Source organism: Chinchilla lanigera, unplaced genomic scaffold (assembly GCF_000276665.1).
Source record: "Chinchilla lanigera isolate Chin_1 unplaced genomic scaffold, ChiLan1.0 scaffold00064, whole genome shotgun sequence".
In the NCBI taxonomy this organism is placed as follows: Eukaryota; Metazoa; Chordata; class Mammalia; order Rodentia; family Chinchillidae; genus Chinchilla; species Chinchilla lanigera.
The window spans coordinates 13,530,917-13,552,039 of record NW_004955465.1 but is presented as its reverse complement, the minus strand read 5'-3'; the positions used below and the strand labels follow the sequence as shown (position 1 = coordinate 13,552,039).

At 41.2% G+C, this 21,123-nt stretch overlaps 1 protein-coding gene across 3 annotated transcripts in view; it reads right to left on the bottom strand.

Annotated features, from left to right (window-relative positions):
- The window catches only part of Zkscan8 (zinc finger with KRAB and SCAN domains 8), a 38,033-nt gene extending 20,308 nt beyond the window's left edge, over positions 1 to 17,725 (bottom strand). The window contains exons 1-2 of one of the 3 annotated variants that reach the window (XM_013521786.1): positions 17,539 to 17,725; positions 15,167 to 15,324 (exon numbers count right to left, since the gene is read on the bottom strand). The gene's annotated coding sequence lies outside the window, so the exon portion shown is untranslated. Of the gene's footprint in view, positions 1 to 4,223; positions 4,364 to 15,166; positions 15,325 to 17,538 lie in introns of those variants that run through there. The other 2 variants (XM_013521785.1, XM_005398958.2) reach the window with 2 other exon arrangements.
- Between the last annotated feature and the right edge of the window lie 3,398 nt (positions 17,726 to 21,123).

Below are 21,123 nucleotides of genomic sequence, written 5' to 3'. Positions count from 1 at the left end.
AAACTGTCTTTGCCTCTCTGTCAAAAATCAAATGACTGTGTATATGGAGGTTCATTCCTGGCATCTCTGTTGTGTTCCTTTAGGTTGTGATATAGGAGAGAAAGAAAGTGATACAACACTGATTTGATTGTTGTGGATTTTCAAATCTTGAAATCAAGCAGTTTCGGAGAAGTAAACAGAATTAAGATGTGCTATGTACATGTACCAACTGCCTACGATGAATATGATCATTATGTACTATGAATACATATAATAAAAAGTAAAAAAAATAAAAAAGAAGAAGAAACCAAGTATTTTGAGTCCTGTAACTTATGTTTATATTTAAAACTCTTGGTTTTTCCACTTCTGTTCCCTTTGAATATGTATTTTAGAATAAGCTTGTTCATTCCTATAAAAAAAATCCCACAGTTGGATTTGTGTTACATCTATAGCTCAGTTTAGGGATAATTCCTTAACAATATTGATATATTAGCAATATCTTAAAAGCACTGAGTTTTCCATTTCATTCCATGAACACTGATACCTGTCTTCATTTAAGTCATTGATCAGCGTGAAAATTACCTATTTTTAAAGGGCAAGATAAAATAATTCTTTAGGATCCTTTCCTAATGACTCCAATCGAAAGTTATTTCCCTCTCTCTACTTCTTTACATAAATGTATACTGCTTTCCCCAAAAATATGTATTAGTAGATGTAAAAGAGTCTTGACTTCCTACCTTATATTCCTCAGAAGTAGAGGTTAATCTTACTGATAGAATAAAATAGGTTAGGAGGCTATATTGGGTGTAAGAGAGTTAGAAACTAAACCTGAAGCTCAGAGTTCAATTTCATGGGGTTGTATCTTGGTGGACTATGGTTTTCATCCCTGGTATAGACATTGTCTCCTGCCGAAGGCTGTAGTGGTAACTGATGTTCTTACCTTTGGATGTACTTTTTTTCCCATTCATGTTCTGCAATGCTGCATTTTGAGGGTTGGTCTATGCTCCCCCAAAAGATAGAGATCCTAACCTCTGCTCCTTGCAAATTTGAACTTATCTGGCAACAGGATCTTTGCAGATGTAATCAAGTTAAGATGAAATTGCAGTGGAGTAAGGTAGCCCCTTAGTCCAGTATGACTGGTGTATTTTTAAGAGAAGAGCTACAGAAATACGGAGAATAAAGTCACATGATACACACAGATGAAAGAGAACTGTGTGACTATGGAAGCAGAGGAGTTACACAGCTACAAGCTACGAAATGTCAGAGACGGCTGGTAATCTACAGAAACTACAAAAATATGGCCCTCATGATGCCTGATTTTAGGCTTCTAGCTTTCCTCACTATCAAAGAAGAAATTTCTGCAGCATTAAGCCCCCCAAGTTTGTGAAACTCTTGTTTAAACAGCCCTAAGAAGCTAATACACTACCAGAGAGACTTAACAAATATGTAATATGTTACCTCCTTTAAAGTCTTGTAATAGGGAACCAAACCTGTAATGTAAGGCTCTGTCTAGCTACACGTGTTTAAACACTCATTCACATTGCTTTTTCTGACTGTGGTGCTTACCACAGGTAACTGTACCCACCTACCCCGGGGACCTTCAGCAATGTCTGGAAACATTTTTGATTTTACAACTGGGAGAAAGGGTGGCTGCTAGTACCCAGTACCTTAGGGCAAAGGATGCTACTAAACATCCGACAATAAAAAACAGAACCCCCAAAGTGTCAAAAGCTGATATCAAAGCTGATTAATCTAAGGCATTCAGATCTAACACTAACTTTATTATTACTGTTTTTCATGAGGTAGTCTCTGTTATTCCCCAACCTGCAGGTTGAGGTGCTCATTCTTGTCCGAATATTTTCTACATGGCCCAAATACAAGACTTACGCATTGTGTAGAGTGTAACAAATGTCAGCCTATGGCCATGGCCTTCTTATAAATGTTTCTTTGAGGCAGTGAGCTTTTCCTTGGAGGCCCTTTTAAATTAGGGAAGTTAGGCTGGGTGTAGTGGTGCACACCTGTAATCCTGGCACTCTGCAGGCTGAGAGAGGATTCAGGAAGAAAATTTGCACATACAGTTCCCGACATGAGTCCTCAAAGAAGTGCTTCATTATCTTTCACATGGGAGAAAGTGTTGATCATGGAGTCCTTAATCTAATGAAAATATAGAGCTTCTGTCCAGGAAACGGCATGAGATTGTGCATTTAATTTCAGGACAGTGCCGGGTGTGGTGGTACATACCTGTAATCACAGCACTTCGGAGGCAAAGGCAGGAGCATCATTGTGAGTTCAAAGCCAGCCTGGGCTACATAAGTGAGTTTAAGTCCAGCCTAAACCAAGGTCTCAAGGTTTTCAAACAACGAAATAAAACAAAGCCACCACCACCACCAATAAAAAACCCAAATAATTTAAGGACAGTTTACAGATTGGAGACTCACTAAGAATGCCAGGAAGATTAAACAATTCCTATTTAGAGCATGTGTACAGAAAAGGAAGAGAATTTGAAAAGTTATCTTTAATAGTATGTACGTGGGAGGGGGTAAATTACAGATAGAAGAACTAAGCAACAGACAAAGTTAAATATGGGGCTTTACATCAGGGGCCTAATACATTATGAATTTTCAAAGACATGGCTGGATTTGTTAGAATGAGATCTGGGGAACAATCAATTTAGGCAAGATGGTGGGATTTTGTGTTTCACAATTTGATGCTATAGAGGTATAGACTTACTTTGTTTCCTTATTAATTTCCTTAAAGTCAAGGTTCATTTTTATCTACTGAACAACTTATCATCTTACAATCCTCAACTATAAAAATCTCAATGTAAGGTGTGCATGTCTCAGCAATTTTATGTTATTGATGGTGCATCAGTCTCAACAGTAACACTGATGAAAGTCACCTAGTTATCATGTGTTCATATTACACCAAATATGCCTATCCTTGTTTTAATTCCATTTTTTCTCTTCCTTTTTTTAGAAATTTTCTCTTCTTTCTTCAACCAGCAAATTTTTGAGAATTTCAATCTATAAATGAGGCGAAATTAGTTCTTTCTGTATTTTTCTCTCCAATGGTTTTGTGTGTACACGTGGGTATTAGGGTGGTAAGCACCTGTATATAAAGACTGATTTTTACATATCCCCTTTAAAGAACATCAGGTTCATAGATTTATAAATTTTTTTTTGCAGTACTGAGAATTAAACCCAGGAGTACTCTACTACTGAACAACATCCCCAGCTCTTGATAGGGTCTTGCTAAGTTTCCCAGGTTGGCCTTGAGCTTGAATCCTCCTGCCTCAACCTTCCCAGGAGCTAGGATTACAAGCCTGGCTCGATTTATGAATCTGAGGAAATCTTTACAGGTTCTTGTGGGTCTCAGTGTTATAATCCTGTGAATTACTGAAGGTACAACTCAATTTTTAACAGCACTGTGATTTGGTAGAAGTAGAAGGCATGTACTCTTCCTTTGGGCTCTAGGTCTAATTTGAGAAATGTCTGGGAACTGAAAATAAAAGACAGATCTCTCCTAAGCTTTAATGATCAAGGAAAAATATTTGAAGCAAATACTATGTTATGTAGTTACCTCAAACTGCATTAACTGAGTGTTTTAAGTTACATTTCAGTTAACCGCAAGAGAAATTCAAAATCTGTGCACTGCTAAAACCAAGACTGCTGCATGCCTAGCCTCACTAATCAAACAACAGAAATGTATTTTTATTAGAGGTGGTGCCAGTCTTAAAGCTGCCTGAAAACAGTTACCCAAGACTGACTGGAACACTGGAAATGAGGCCTCTTCCAAAGAATTAACTGGCAAGCTGCGGTAATAAATGAGCAAAATACTCTGAATAAGGTTGAATCCTATAGGACGCTGACGTTTTCGAAAATATTTCTCGCGTACATTCATCCAGCCAACACACCACCATTTCATAGCATATTAGAAAAGCGCAGAACCACCATTTTCCGAGGACAATAAAAAGCGCAAAGATGGAGAGTATGCATAGACAACTGGGCCCCCCAAAAGCAAAATATATTTGTAAAACATTAAATGGGAATCTTATTGAGCTCCGGACTCCAAATTGCTAAGCGAAAACCGTTCAAACAGCTCCGGCGGGGCAGCGCCCGTGCTCGGCGACACCATCACACGTCTCCTGGCCGTGGAGACCGGGCCCGGGCAGGCGCCCCGCGGAAACTCAGGCCCGGCGCCCCCGCCCCGCCCCCCGGCCCCCTCGCGCGGGCCGGCCTACTCACTGCGCCTCGTGGGTTGGGGGGGTCGCGCGGGGAAAGCTCCCCGCGGATGGTGCGTGCAAGCAAGGACACTGCGGCCCCTGAGCTCCACGCCCGTGGACGCCCCGCGCCGGCCAGCGCGCCTCGAGCCCGAGGCACTTCCGGCGGCTCTCTAGGCATCCGGGAGGCCCGAGAACTCTATGGTCAGCGCAGGGGCCGCGCGCTGGCTAGGACGTGCCAGTCGTCATGAGCTGCAAAGCTCGTGTTCTGTTTGACTGCCACCTTGCACTTTGTACTGTTTTTTTTCTCGTCCTTCTTAAGTGTCCAGCATAGACAGCGCGTTTCCAGATAAGCACAGCTCATAGTCCTGTAAATCCCCGGGGCCAAAGTGGGACTGCTAGGGGCCGAAAGAGCCCAGGCCAGACCCCGAGCGCCAAGTCTCGGCGGGAGCAGGCGCGGAAGCAGGGGCGTGGGCGCAGAGGTCCTAGAGGGCTGGCTGTGGGGGCCTGGCAAGAGGAGAAGAGAGACCCAAACCAAACCGCCTAAGCACTGGTGGGGCAGAGAGAGGCAGGGAAGTCCAAATTTGGCTGAAAGAGCTCGGGTGAGTGCTGTGCCAAGGCCAGCCAAGCCTCAGTGCTCTGAAGATGGCTGAGCTGTGGCCAGTGCACAAGGACCGAGGTCCCAAAAATAGAGAATGCGCCTGCTGGCTGCGCAGTGAGCGTGGAGAATTCCCACCAAAGATTCAAGGGCAAGAGCCGAAGCAGGAAATGAAGGGAGCTACGTTTCTTCTTGTGCTCCTGGAACAAACAGGTCCTAGCGTTTGAGGACCAGCCCTGAATGTCCCAGAGACCAAGGAGACAAAGAGAACCCAGGACTGCCCCAATACAATTGCTGCCGAACCCTAGGCAAGCCTGCACGTAAGGGAAGACCCTAGGGCTCTGGCCAGTAAGGGTCAAATCCCAATAGGTCATTCAGCTGTGGGTTCTTTGTTAGGATAACGCGAGGCACAGTTGGGACCACCGAGACAGGCACAGTTTAAGCAATGCGCAAGGATTTACCGCAGACCGGGTGCAGCAGGGCCAAGGGCGAAAATACCATTGGCCCTGAGCAAGGGGCAAGAGCATGTTTTATAGGGGAGTTTAGGTGGGGGGGGGCTGTTGCTAAGAGGGGCGGGGTGTGTGTGTGCAAAAGTTTGGGTCTCTGAATAGTGGGTCTGGGGCTGGCCGATAGGGCAGTGTTGGATACAGAAGGGTGCTGGCAGACACAGTATGTCTCTTATGGTTTTTCATGGAATCAACTTCTGCAGGTTGAGCTGTGCGGGCAGCTGCATAGAGAAGCTGCTGGCCTCCTGTTAATGCTATGCACCTGCAGGTAAAAATAGCGGATCTGCTAGGGGAGTTTTTCTCTCCTAGCTGGGTTGGGGTCTAGTTTGGAGACCTGACATTCCTTACATGCATCCATAGAGGAGATGAAATACACCACAGCCCAGTCACATCTCCAGGCCCCACCTGAAACCTTTGCTGCAATGAGAAACCAGTTCTCCCTGCACGAGTGCCTATATGGGCATGAGGGGGTGATCCCAATTATGGAGACCAAAACATTGACCAATAGAAATCCTATGGAGGACCACCTAAGCGACTCTCCTTAAAAGAGGAGCAATTACCTCCATTTTGGCTAAGCCTAACCCTATTTCCATGTCTTGATATGTAAAGAGCTGGCTAGGAGCCTTTCCTTATCCCTTCAATTGGCTTTAAGCAATGCATATTGGTCTAGATGAGGTGCTGATGGCAGTCTTTGAAGATGACAGGTGTGTTTACCGTTTCCAAGAATGAGCCAGGATGAGGCAGGATGTGTGAGCCAATGCTTCATGCTGTTGGCTGGGAACAAGCCTTGGAAGAGAGGCTATGATTTCCTGGGGCTTGCAAAACTACCCATCAGAGCTGAAGCACCGACCCCCCTGAAACATTAGATACTGTCTCAATTGTGTTATGCAGATTACTCTTTCTGCATAGCCTTCTCTCTGCATTTGCAGAGGTGATTTCAGGCCTTCTACCCAGCCCAGCTTATAGCACTCACCTACTTCCCGTGGTTGTCACAGTCACTTATCCTCAAGCCGCTCCCTTCTTCATGAGTGAATAAAACTTGGGTTCAGCCTGGGATCAAGGCCTTTGTTCCAGAGAACCATCATGGCTGGACTTGGGACCCCTTGGCTTTCCATAACTACAAATATGCCTTAGTGTCTTTAGTCGCACCATGGGTTGCACTGGAAGTGGTAGATTGGAATTAACTGGCTAGAAATTCCAATAACTTTTCATGGGATTGCAAATATAAACTTCTTGGGCTGCGATGAAAACCGGGAAGGGCTCTCTATAATATCCTGTATTCCTGAAAGTTTCCTGAGGATATAAACACTAGAAAGCAAGCCCAGGGGCCTTCAAACTCTAAAAGGAAAGACCTTAAGTACCACAACATTTCCAACCAACACAAGCTTGTGTGCTTTGAATAGCAAGCACTGTCTGTGTAAGCCCAGCAAAGACTCCCCTAGATAGGCAATGGCCAAATTGGCCCTAGCCAAGGAACTGGGTTTTCTAATGACAGCGACAGACAAGTCCCCAGGACAATGTCTTCCCATTCTTACAAAATCGGAATTGGCAGAAGCTTTGGCAAGCAATGCTTCCCATTGAAATGAGGAAAGGAGAGCACTACTATGTATATTCCTCAATCCTCCCATAACAAATGACAGCTGAGCAATGATCACACTTTTATCCCAAAGAGTCCAACTCAGTCCTAGGAGGCAACCTTTGTACCTCATTGTGATACCTAAGTCTCTGATCCCAGGGTTCAGATGGCTTGACATCTGTCATCATCATATGAGGGCAGGTGATGGGCTCAGTAATAAGGATCAAGTGGGTTGCTAAAAAGAGCAACTGTGGGGGCTGGGGATTTAGCTCAGCGGCAAAGCACCTGCCTGGCAAGCGCAAGGTCGTGAGTTCGGTCCCTGGTACCAGAGAAAAGCCAAAAAAAAAAAAAAAAAAAGAGCAACTGTGTTGATTGAAGCTGGTCCTTGATTTAAGTGTAAGAATTAACTAGGAACGTAACACTGGATCCAGTGGACCAATCCCTGACTTTTCTACCGTAAGTTTGTACTTTATTGTAATAGTATACAGCTGTGCCTCTCAGTACCTTCACCTGAGGGATACAGGAAACAATCTATGTGTTTACCCATTTGGTATGATGAAAGGCAAGGTGTGTGCAAAAGTCCAAAATGGACTTTTACCCCCCTTACGCTTTATCTAACTGGTTTTGCATATATTTATCCAAGCATCACAGAGGGGCCAATAAACCCATACCACCAGGATTTGTTCAAAAAGTTTTCTTTTGATTTTTCTGGTAGAAGTAGTCCAATTCAGGACAATGGCACATGAAAAACCAGATTTGTACGATCTGGAGGAGGTCAACAGTGAATTGTCAGATTACTCATGCATGGGTGATGAAGATGATCCATTAAGGTAAAATGTATGCTTTCATGACAGAAGAGTGGTGTAGGTGGATGATGATGATGATGATGACTTTGACATTGGCCATGTGAGCCAAAGTTCCTGTGACAGTGAAATGGAGCTGGAATTGATGATACAGACACAGCAAGTACAGATCTCCTTGACTCAGATGACAAAGTAAACAGCAATGTGAGTACATATTTGCCTAGTTGAAATGTTGCAAAATGGCCACATAACCAAGTGAAATGATTTAGTGTGAGAACTAGGTCTGCAAAACTGGTGAGGGTCTTGGCAGAGGTAAAACTTATTGGACAGGATGCCAGCACTGCCATTCAATGTTGGAAATTGTAACAGATGAAATGCTACAAGATATCGTAGCATTACACAAAGGCTGAAATGCAAGTAAAACGTTCTGTATGTACCAATAGCCATATTCAAAACTGTATTTATTATAACACTTCATTAGCTGAACTGAAAGCATAGGTCTGGTGTACTTAGCAGGGATTTCTCATGGTGATCACAGGAATATAAAAGATTATTGAAAAGTGATGAGCCAAAATATGGCATAAAATTTATGCCATAGATAAATGTAGACATGAAGATAGATATGAAGACTTGTAGATATGAAGACTTACTATACTTTCAAGCTAGACATTTATCCTGAACTTAGCCATCAGGTTGTTATTTATATTGTAATAAACTGAATGATGTTGTGAACAGAATTTTGTCCTATCTGTTAAACGAACTGGGATGTGACATTTGACAACTGGTTTACCAGTATCAAGCTGATATCACATTTGCTAAAAGAGCACAAGTTGGCCAGTGCAGGATCTGTACTCAGGAACAAAGCTGAAATCCAAATGAAATGTTACAGTTTCAAACCAGAGAACTGTACAGTGCAAACTTAGGTTTCAGAAAGGTGTAACACTGGCCTCATATATGGTCAAGAAAAACAAACTGGTACTGCTGATGTCAACATTTCACTATTATGGAAATGTTGATTTTGTTGAGGGGAACTTCAACAAAATGGAAACCTGAGATGGAAACTTTCTACAACAAAACTAAAGGTGGAGTAGACATTGTTGATGAGTTATGCAGCAACTGTGATGTCACTTGAAACACAAAGCATTGGCCAATGGTTGTGTTTTACTCAATCCTAAATGTGTAGCATAAATTGTTTGATAGTTTTTAAAGAAAATAACAAGTGCAAAATATCATGGAAAAATTTTCTTAGAGGGGGCTGGGGATTTAGCTCACCGGCAAAGCGCCTGCCTGGCAAGTGCAAGGTTGTGAGTTAGATTCCTGGTACCGGAAAACAAACAAACAAACAAACGAAAAAAACATTTACAGCAGAGGAAAAGCAAGATGTTTCTGCCCAGGTAACTATGCCAAAAAATTATGGAGCACATTAGTGAGCTGACAGGTGAACAGGCAGGTGCAGCATCACAAAGACCTACTAGGCCAACAGGAAAACAAGTGATGTCAACTGTGCCCTACAAGAAATGACAGGAAAACAAAACATACGTGTTATCAGTGTAAGTGATATTTCTGTATGGAACATGCAGTTGTTATGTGTGAAGACTGCCTTGTGTGTGACAGCTGAAGCAAAGCTAATTTCTGTGGTAGACTTTTGTTTGTGTTTACATTGTAGTTCATATTGGTTTTTATTTTTAATGTTATGTTAGGTTTTGTAAGCAAGTACACAGCTGATGTGAAAATGTTGATGTCTAAGCACTCATTACATAGTTGATATTTTATTTTATTGATATTTTGTTTCTCTGCTAAGTGCATGTTTTACAATATAGTAGGAGGCTCCTGACAAAACAGGAAGAGAGGTGACAGGACTGCCACATAGGAAGGGAAAGCTAAGCACATGTACTGACAGTGTAAGCATGAGATGTGCTTGGAACTTGCAGTTGTCATGTGTGAAGACTGCTGTAGGTGTGACAGTTGAAGCTAAGCTTATTTCCGTGTTAGACTTGTGTTTGTGTTTACCTTGTAGGTCACATGGGTTTTTATTTTTGATTTTATCTTTTAGGTTTTGTGAGCAAGTATATAGCTGATGTAAAAATGTTGATGTCTATTCTAAATGCACAATACATATTAAGAATTTTAATACTTTATTGATATTTCATGTTTCTGTTAACTACACGATATACACTATAATAAGAACCTCCTGACAAAACAGCAAGACCATCGAGATGTCAAGTATGCCCTACAGAAAGGCCAGGAAAGCAGAATACATGTACTGTCACAGTAAGCCATACATGTGTATGGAATGTGCTACTGTCATGTGTGCAGATTGCCTTAGGAGTGATAATTGAAGTAAAGATTTTTTTTGTAAAGTGCTATTGGTATTTTCATTGTAGTTCATGAAAACATTTACTTCTTTTGTTCTTTTTTAGATTTTGTACAGCAAAAAACAGTTGATGTTGAAAATTTTGATGCTTTTATATAAACTCAATAAATATTAAAAATTCAATACTTTGTTTTGTAGTTTTTTCTGGTTACATACTCATTGTTTAATATAATAAAACTCATAAAATTTAAATCAGTAATTCATTAACAGAAACATTCTAAAAGATAAATGTGGGTCTGCAGATCTATGTTTTTGCATCTTTATGACAAAATTACTGTTATGCTCCTTAATAGTGCAAGAAAAGTTACAAGAAACCAGGGGTGAATGAATATCCTCATTAAAATGTGAGAAGAAGGAGGGAATCTTGAATCAGCCTGAAAATGATTAAAATGTTTGACTTCCTTAAAAAAACTGCAACACCCCAGCAGAATTGCCCAGAGGTAAACACTCAAGAGACAATGAGGATAATGTGGGTCACTCACCACAGAATGGTAAGTTAGAGAGACCCCAAAGACTTTTCCCTTGCAAAGGAAATCCTACATATTAAGAGTAGTGGTCAAATGCTGATATGAGACACACACAGAAAAGAGAAAAGGCTATATGCTACCGATGATTTCCAACTTTCTCCATGAAAAGAAACACATGAAGTAAAACCTACGGATTCCTTTTTCCATTTTTCAAAGGGTAAAACTTTATTTTGAGTTCAATAATGTTATGTATTTGGCAGAATGTAGGGTAAAGGGCCCTTTCACATTTAAAGTTTGAGAATTGAATAAACTCATCTATATCAAGAGATATATACAGGGCATATATTGAGATATCCCCAAAAAGAGAGAGATATCTAGTAAACTTTGAATTGTAACTTATTTTGTGTTCCATGAAATGAGCACACATTTTTAATAAATTTTAACGTGATAAGTAGGTGATGCCAAATGAGTAATTTGTAACACCAGATGTTACAGGATCACAACTGAGCCAATGGTTCTGTCTGTCTCTCTCTTCGAGATTGTGGGGGATTATCTCCTAGCAGCAAGAGGATAAGGAGGAAATTTCGTTCACAGAAGAGGAGGAAAAAAGGCAGAGGAATCCTTCACTTTAGATGAGATTAGGGACATATGTAAAATGTGGGAAACTGCAAATTTTTGGAAAAGCATCACTTGAAAAATGCAGTAGCACTGCAGATGATGAATCTGTTTAATGACAAGGCAGTGTCACAATTCTGCAAAATCCTCAAAAGGAGGCAGAAGCAAGTGTCACTGGATAGGTTCTTTGTTAAAGTTGCACAAAAACAAAAAGACTCCACAGAACCTATAGAGAGCCCTTTCTCGTCCTCCTCATGGCCCAGGAAGTTTATATTTGTAATCCCATGGAAAAGGTATTGGAAGTCTAGCGAGTTAATTCCAATCTTCCACTTCCAGTGCAACCCACAGCAGAAAGACACAATAATATCCAAAATGGTAGGGAGTCAGGGTGTCCTGAGTCCAGCCATGATGACGGACATCGGGAACAAAGGCCTTGGCCCGGGACCGAACCCAGATTTTATTCATTCATGAAGAAGGGAGTGGCCTGGAGATGAGTGACTATCAGAGTGGTGGGAAGTACGTGAGTGCTGTGAGGAGTGCTAGGTAGGAGGCCCTAAATCACCTCTGCAACATGCAGGGAGAAAGATATGTAGAAAAAGTAATCTGCATAACACAATCGAGATAGTATCTAATGTTTCTGGGCTGGTGCTTCCGCTCTGATGTTCATTCTTTCAAGCCCCAGGAAGTTAGGCTCATCCTAGCCAACAGTGCGGAGCGTTGGCTCATCATTCCACCCCACCCCAGCTCACACAAGGGAACAACGGGGGATACCTGCCATCTTCAAAGGCTACCATCAGCACCTTGGCTGGACTGATACGCACTGCTTAAAGCCAAGTGAAGGAATAAGGAAGAGTCCCAGTCAGCTCTGTACATACCAATACATGGAAATACGTTCAGCCAAAATGGAGACAACTGCTCCTCTTTCCAGGAGAGTCACCCAGGCGGTCCTTCCCAGTGCCAACAGACAGAAGTGATTCCATTAGTGACAGTGAAAGTCGTCCTGCACAATAACCCTCCTCTCTCTTGTCTTCCTCACACCAGCCATGAAAATTTTCAATGGTATGTGCAGGTTAATTTATTTTTCTTTATATTTTCCATTATATTACAATATTGTAAGCATTTTTATATGAATATTTTTGGGTTGTGGAATGAATCATCTGAGTCTCCATTATTTTTTACAGGGAAATTCACTTTGATATACAAATACTTTGGATTACAAGCATGTCTACAGAGTTAATTATGCTTCCAAACCAAAGTTTTATTGTATATCTCATTTAATTTTAGCTATACTTCTCAAAACAAACTAGTAAAAAGAGTAGAATTTCACATTTTTGGAAACCTCTTTAATGTGTGGCTTCATAAAAGCTGTATGGATTCTTCTATCTGCTTCTATAGTCAGTACGTTTCTTTTGCTTACACTGTTCTCTGCTCCAGAATTTTGCTCCCTACTAGACTGTGGAGAAGGATATTCTCTGTCCACTTTCCAAGGTCTGGCCCCAATTTAACTTTAATGAGGGATTTTTCTCTATAATCCAAAAGGAAGGTGCTTAAAAATGACAGAGTGGGAGAAAGAAGACATAGAGGAAAGACAATGGCTCATTTAAGTTCAAGTTAGAAGAGTGATACATATATCTACTTCATACCCTTTCAAGGACTACCAAAATAACTGAAATAACTAAAAATGAATCAACTGAACAGTGTTAGCAAACAAAGGGTGCTAACAGAGGACCAGAAATCTTAAGGAATTTCTGTAAATGAATAAACAATTGGGTCACATTGAGATCTAGTCACATCAGATTGGAAGAAGCAGAGGGAACAGCTAGGACTGGGTAGGCATCTCCAGTGGTGTCCAAGAGAAGTCCCGATCTCATCACCAACAACTGCCAAGGAGCAGTGGGGACGATTCATTTGAGAACCACATTCTGAGCAGTTGCCTATTTTACCTTTCTAACTGGTAGCTAAGGTTTTTGTCTTCCAGCCTCAGCTTAATTTCTACTTTCTAAATCAAATGGGAGGGTTTTTACTAAGAAAACTGAGGCCTAAGGTAAACATAGCAGAATTTAAAATGACTCTGGAGCCCTGCAGGGGAAGGAAGAAGGGGAAAACACAGACAGACACTCTTAGGGAATGAAGTTCAGTAAAATTCTCCTCTCCAGAGAAAGTGGTTTTTGTTTTTGGTAATTGTAGTGGCCCCTAGTTTGCCTGCTTGCTCTTATTCATAGACTCTAAACGAAATGCTGCCGGTTCTATGCAAACATCATTGAGAGATATTACCAGTTTCCAAATTATATACGTTCCAGAAGCTTCTTTGATTTACCCACATGAAATGTGGATGTAAAAGAGAAATTGTTAAAGTCAATAGGTCCCTCTTTGAAATGTTGCTCTTCTCCATTAACACGATACCAATCCTTGGTTCTAATTACCTCAGACCTAAGTGATTTGACCAGCTTTGAGATAGTTTTGCTAAAATAAATACGGTTACTAGGCTCATATCTTGAAATATTATTATTTCCCCAATTACTAACCGTGAGTGGCTCCTTATCTCTTACTAAGACAAATATAAAGTTCTCTACTTGCCTTTTATTTTTATACTTTGAAACAATAAATAAAACATCATAAAAATTATAATTTAGACTTTTATAAAGTTAAAAAAACCTGACATGTCCATTACCCCCAACACTTAAGAGTGTTGGAAGATAAATTCCCTAATTCTCCAAATCTTGTGGCATATTTTTCTCAGACTATTATTTCAGTACTGTTGTAATCAGGGTTTGCAAGGGGAACAATTTAATACAGGACACATAATTTGTAAGATTATTTTATAATAGTCACCCAAAGAATCAAGTTCAAAAGAGTGCAGGAAGGGGCTGGGGATTTAGCTCAGCGGCACAGCGCCTGCCTGGCAAGCACAAGGTCGTGAGTTCAATTCCCGATACCAGAAAAAAAAAAAAAAAAAGACTGCAGGAAATCTGTCCACATACTAAAGACCCAAAAATCTAGCTGAGGGCCTGAATCATAAGGGAATGTCCTGCATGAGGCCAGCTGAAGACTTAGAGCCCATAACAATGCCCCCTACTAGTCCAAATCTGTTTCAAGGATCTGCAACAAGAAGGCCCCAAAGTCGGTGGTGGAAGCTAGAAAGTCTATGCCAGTGTGATGAAAGATCTGTGCCAGCAGGCTGAGGGCTCTGCTCTGGAGCTAGAAAGTGACACTCAAAGTAAGGACCCACTTATGACTTAGCCCTTACAGATCAAGTCTTTATGATCAAATCCTCTATTTCTAGCTCATGACTCTACCCTGTGCTGGAATCCAGCAGCCCCTCTTTTTTACATAGGGTTTCCTTTTTATAGAATATGCTAGAGCAAGAAAGGGTGTTCAGGAGTCTCAGGTTAAGGGACAATTTCAATTCTATGGGGTAGAAGGAAATGTTCCCAGAATAAGGCAGAACCTGATGATTTACTAAAAATGAACAGTTAACTTCTTCTTATGTTTATTATAGAAGACACTTGTACCTAAGGTGACCCTGCACCTACCATATAAACCTTTGAAAAAGATGAATTTCAAAACAGAGACAACTATTCTATGAATGTAGTCCCTAGAAGTATAGTTATCTACAAAAACTTAAAAGAGCTATATCGACAAAAAAGTACAATATAAAAGGCAACAGTGTGGACTACAGTCTATGCACCTGAGAATCATGTCCTATTTGAGCATATCAATATGTACCTCTCTCTCTCTCTCTAGCAGTTGTTTTCTACTAATGTGTCTTGTTTCTGTCCACGTGTTTTCTTATGCTTCTTTTTCTTTGACACTTTCTTAATTCATTCAGTTTTATTTAATTTGGTCACAACGCAACAATATCTGTGTTTTGCAAATATTTTGGACAAGATATAAAATTATCTTTTCTCCTCTTAACTGGCCAAAGACCTTAAGGAACCAGTTCTCTATACAGTTACTAATACTTTGAGAAGGCAGAGTCACTCCCCCACTTCTTTAGTGACAGGTACCACACAGTGTGTGGTGCATTACCTCTTACCACAGTCCAGGAGGAGCTGGGGTTCCGAAGAACCATAGTGGGCTTTGGACTCTGCTAGCTGAAGCTGGACATTAAGTGCTGGTGCAGGAGGCGATAACCTTTTCCTGAGTATTTTGGGTCCCTGTCCAAAGCCTTGTTTGTGGGATGGAACCTGAGAAAATTAAAGTGTACTTGGGTTTACAAGAAAATCTCTATTGGAATTAAATATTTAACAACAAAGACAATTTCTTTTGAGGAGGAAAGAATAAAATCCAAATCAGTTGACCAGGGTAGTATGGTCCAAACAGGAAAAGAGACACAAACACACACTAAACTCCTGCAAGTCTCATCAGACACCCAACCCCAGGCTTCTCCTCACACTCCAGAGGGATTAGGTCTCCCAACCCCTGTGCACCTGGGGAACTGCTTCATCAGTGCCTCTCTCCAAATCTTCCAGTATGCTCATGGCTTCCTCTCTGGTGTCTGGGTAAAGTTCACGCACCTGGGCGTGCAGCTCCTCAGGCAGCACAGCCAGGAACTGCTCCAGCACCAGCAGCTCCAGGATCTGCGCCAGGGTCTCTGGCTTCAGCCACTGATGGCAGAGCTCTCGGAGCTGGCACAGGCCCTCTTAGGGTTCAGGAGAATTGTGGTAGCAAAACTTCCTAAAAAGTTGTCGACTGAGCTCCTGCCTGAAAGGATCATTTCTCTGTAAGCAAGTGTCTGGATTCCAAATTAAATCTTCCACTACTAGAAGTCCTTTATCCATTGGAAAGTTCTTAGCTGTTGCTGTACTTGATTCTGTTGCCATCTAAGGGTAAAGTTATTAGCAGAAAACCAGAAGGGCCTTCTTCAGGAAAGGCCTCCTAAGGCCTCAAAAATTACTTCTAGGAAGAGGAAAGACCGCATTATAGAAATCTTCATTCTCTACCACTGAGCATATACTGGATATGAAAACATCAATAACCTGCTTCATAGAATATGATTACATGACTTACCTCAATACAACTTAAAATTCAAAAACAGGATTAAGTTATTTAAACTTAAAAACATTGCTAAATATTAACAAATCGTGATTAAATTGTGTAAAGAAAACAAAGAGCCAAAGAAAAAAATGATAGAAGTGCTTTATAAAACGGGATGGGCTTGCACAGTTGATTGCATCAGTCAGGGGAGCTTATTGAAATTCTGAAGAAAGGGTGAAATTTGACCAGGAAATGGTAGACAGAAGTAGGAAATTACACGCGTCAAACCATATGAATAATTGGTTAAGGGTTAGAATATGGGATGTGGGAAAGCAAAAAGCTCAGCAGGTTTATTAAAGAATTATAAAGGAAGGGGTTGTAGAAAGCATGTAGAAAGCAAGGTTCCACAATTTATAGAGTTCATATTTTAGGTATAAGGAAGCCAGTGAAAGCTGAGTAGAAAGAATGACCTGCTGAACACTTCCTGTGGAGATTAAGGTATTTTTCATCTCTGCGATAGACTGCGATATGAAGAGAGGCTGTTGCACTCATAGAAGTAGAGAAAAACACAAGCTTGGACTGTTAAAGTTACCTATTCAGAATGTGGAGCTAGGATTGTTACAGTTATTTAGAATGAAGAATGAGGATTACATATAAATCTCTTAAATAATAGAATAAGGGAACTCTTCCTGAAGACCACATGTTGAGTCAGTGTAACTGGCTCCTTGCCCAAAAGTCCAGTAGGTTTTCTACTGCGCCAATAATTCCTTATCTGCCTTCCTGATTTTATAGCTCAGCCCATGTTTTGATTATTGAAGTTTCACTGCGGCCCCAGCACGCGGAAAACACGATATGCTAGCTGTGTGAACAGGGGACAGTGGTGTTACGGTAAAGCAATCGCCCCTGCCTGTAATGGGTTACTCTGAATAAAGAACCGAGACCAGAATCCAAATTGGAATTTAAGAGCCCTTATTAGCCGGGCGGGCGGCTGTCAGTCTGGTCTCCACGCAGGGAGATGCTGAGCAGCCCCGAACCCAAGAATGCTTCAGCTTTTAAGCTGGAAAACCACATCCTGCTTGGCGCAGGTGAAAACATTTTTTGCAAGGGCAGAAAGCGGAACCTATCGGTTTCAGCAAGCAGGTGTTGCAAAGTTCAGAACGTTCTCAGAAGCATATATTTTTTTCTCAAACTAAAAAGAACAGTCAAGCACAGTCTCTCTTTCTCGGGTCAAACTGACATCTTTTTCCTCCACCCAATAGCCCAGTAATTTTTCATCCGTCTTATGTGTTCACCAGTAACGTGTTCACCACACTGCCGGGGCGCCCGCTCCAGTCCCCCGAGACCCCAGGACCAGCGCCCGGCGCCCCCGAGCCCCGCCCCCAGCCCTCCGCGATGGCGTGACGCGCGCCTGCAGCCGGCCTTACTCTCCCGAGACGGGCGGGCGCGAAAGCCAGCCAGTGCCGAAGGTGGCGCCTCCTTTCTGCTGGGTTCTTCTGAGGCCCAGGGTTCAGGTGCCGCGAGGACGCTGTATCCTGAAGGGGCCACGAAAGGGCCTGGATGTTTGCAGGGGGACGCAGGGCCGGTCACCCGGACCACAAGCTGCACCTTTCCCACGGGGCTGATTCCGGTCGGACACTTCCGGTGGAAGCACCGAGTGGCTCCGCCTCTCTCATGGAGCTGGTTCCGGCCGGACGCTTCCAATGGGAGGATGAAGAGGCGGACGCGTCTTTTATTTTCTTCGTGTGGTAGTACGTTTGGCACTGTTGTGTCCCCCTGCTTCCTCAGCCTCGACTTTACTTTGAGGTGATGAAACTGTAGTCCACGTAGCAGGGATGTTAAACAAACTTCACCTGGGCTGCAAAATCTGCGCCCCAGTGCAACCCTGTTTCTCGAGTTTTTTTGTCAGTCCTCCTACCCTGGCAGAACTCACATATACAAAATGGGGTTGAACATAACGCCTGGATTAATGGTGTTAATCATAACCTTTGGAGTGTGCATGGCCCTAAACCATCAATACTTTACAGTATCCAATCTGTAAGAACTATAGATTGATAGTAATTTACGTTTACAGCTACTCTTTGTCAAGTCTCCTTTTTGTACCTCTTCTGCATGTAACCACTCTCATAAAATTTGTTCGTTGTTCCCTTGATTTTTTTTTTTTTTTTAGAAAACAATTCTATTGGATATATATACATGGCCAAATAATGTATGGTTTAATTTTGGTTGTCTCTAATCTAGAAGTCATCATGCTGTATGTAACCTGTGTTTGTTTCTTTTCTGTCAACAATATGTTATAAAGATTTATTCACATTGTTTAGTTAAAATTATCAGTAGTGTATAACATTCCAGTTATGAATACAGCACTGCATTTGTTCATTGTTCCAAAAATGGACTAGTAGACCATAATCCGTCTTTGGGATTACTGCAACAATTTCAGTGCTCCCTTTGCTTTCACTTGAATTGGCCACATTTTATTCTCAATAGAGTGGATCCAATGATACTGTTTAAGCATAAATTCTATCACAAACCTTCAGTTTAAAACCTTCAGAAGCTCCCCATTTCATTAAAGATAAAACCCCAAATCCTTAGCATGGCCTATAAAATGCTGTATAAATTTTACTTTGTATAATCTAGTGTAAGATTATACATACAATCTTTTCCATTTGCTCATTCTGCTCCATCCCAATGGAATTTATTGTCTGGAATATGCAAGAAATATTATTGTGTAGGATCAAGGTTCCGGTTGTTTGCTCAAGGTATTCTAATTCTCTCCTTTCAAATTTTTGCCCAAGTTGTATCTCCTCCATAAGATTTATCTTGGCACCTGTCCCTATCCCCTCCCCCTCTCCAGTCCTGAGGTTGGAATTCAGTTCCTCATGCATGCTAAGCAAGGGCTCTGTCATTGAGCTATGTATTCTGCCCTCTATAACATTTTCTAATACTATGCAATTTATTCATTATGTTGCTTTTCTCCTAGGCTACAGTATAAGAGCTTTAAAATCATGGTTCTTGTCTGTTTTGTTCACTACTCTCTGCCAGGATTTAGAATAGGGCTTACCATGAAATCTCTCAATAAATGTTTGTCAAATGAATGGGCATTTAGATTATTTCCACTTTTCAGAAGTTACAAACAATGTGTCTATGAATCCTCTTGTACATGCATAAGAGTTTCAGGGATATAATTACTGGATGTATGGTATATAAATGTCAAACATTGTAAAATAATGTCAAACTATTTTCCAAAGTTTATTCTCCCATCATCCATGCTTAAGAGAGTATGTTTATACATACTCTCTTTAACAACTGGTTTGGTAGACTTTTAAACTTTTTCCAATTGAATGGGCATAAAATATGGCCTTTATATAACTCCAAGAGATTGGACATCTTTTAATATTTATTGCCATTGTGTTTACTGTAATATAACTGCTATTTTTTGCCCATTTTTCTATTCTTTAAACTTTTTCTTAATGGTTTGTATGAGTACATATTCTGGATACCATGTTTTTGTTGGTTTTATGTGTTACAAACATTTCTCCTAAATGTAGCACTTTGTTTTTGCATTTGTTGTGGTTCTTTTGATGAACAAAAATGGTTAATTTGAATATGGTGTTTATTAATATTTTCTTTTACAATGAACAATTAATGAGAGCTGTCAGAGGGCTACCAACCAGCAGCATTCCCAGCAACTATGGAAATATGTCTTCAGTTCTGAAGAAGGACCTGGGAGGCACAGATCCCTGCTCTTCATTACAGGCAAAAATTTGACATATTCTTTCCGTTTTCCTTGTACTTGGGGCAAGGGTATGTGTTCCATGTGTGATCACTCAGGTGTGCCTATTGTTTGAATTTAGTGTAGGTATTACAAAGAACTAGAGGCACTAGAAAATCTCTCGATGGTGGCAGTGGCACAAATGTGAATTTATAGGTTAGCAGTGGCTGCAGGCTAGTCATAGGCATCCAGTGTTTGGAGCACCCAGAAGCCATGGGGCAAGCTGCAATACCCACTGTTCATTGACAGTGTCTTCAGTCAATCCCTAAGATGGTTTCAGATGTTGTTTTGGTTCTGGTCTGAATGTAGGCCCCTGAGCTTGGTTCTCCATCCTTATTGGTGTTTTCACAAAGTCTGCAGCTCTTTTTATCTCTGGTTCTGATTTTCATTTATCACATCACATGAAAATAATTGAGCATATTTTTCACAGAGTTTCAAGAGATAGTTTTGGTGGTGTGACAAAATATAGGATATATGACATACAGAAAAATGTATACCATCAGGGCTCTGGGGAACATTGGGTACCAATGAAATCAGGTATGAGCTACAAATCAAGTCTCAGATACGCTTTCTCATATAGGTAACTGTGCATGTTCCAGAGCAAATAACAAGTATGGAGTTTTAAGTGTCAACATGATAATTAATATGCTTTTTAGTGTTGGGGCTGGTGGCGCACACCTGTAATCCCAGCACTAGGGAGGCTGAGGCAGGAGGACCTCTTTGAGTTCAAGTCCAGCCTGGGCTACAAAGTGAGTTCAAGACCATTGTGAACTATATAATGTGACCCTATCTGAACTGTCCCATCACCCAAAAAAGTTTTTTAGGCATTCTTCATAGCCTGGCACAATCCCGATATACATGTAAGTTCTGCTTTTTACACAAGAGAGTGAAGACAGGTTCTGGGAAATGCACACATCAAACCATAAGATGTGAATAAGTACAAAAGACTAGAGTAAAAATGATAATGTATTCCTTACTTTTATCAATGGATAATGATACACTCCTAAACTATCAATTTTCCTGCTGTGTTTTGAATGTTTTCATCATCCTGATGTAAAACTGATCCACACTCAAGGCATAGAATAAGTACTGTCTTTTCCTTGCAGCTTTGCTTAACTTCTAAATCATATCTTCTCCTTCTGACTTCACATTGGAGATGTGGTCTGAGCTGTTTATAACATGGTGCTTTTATTCCATAGTGTTTTTCATGCATGACAACATGGTTTCCTAGAAAGAGAAC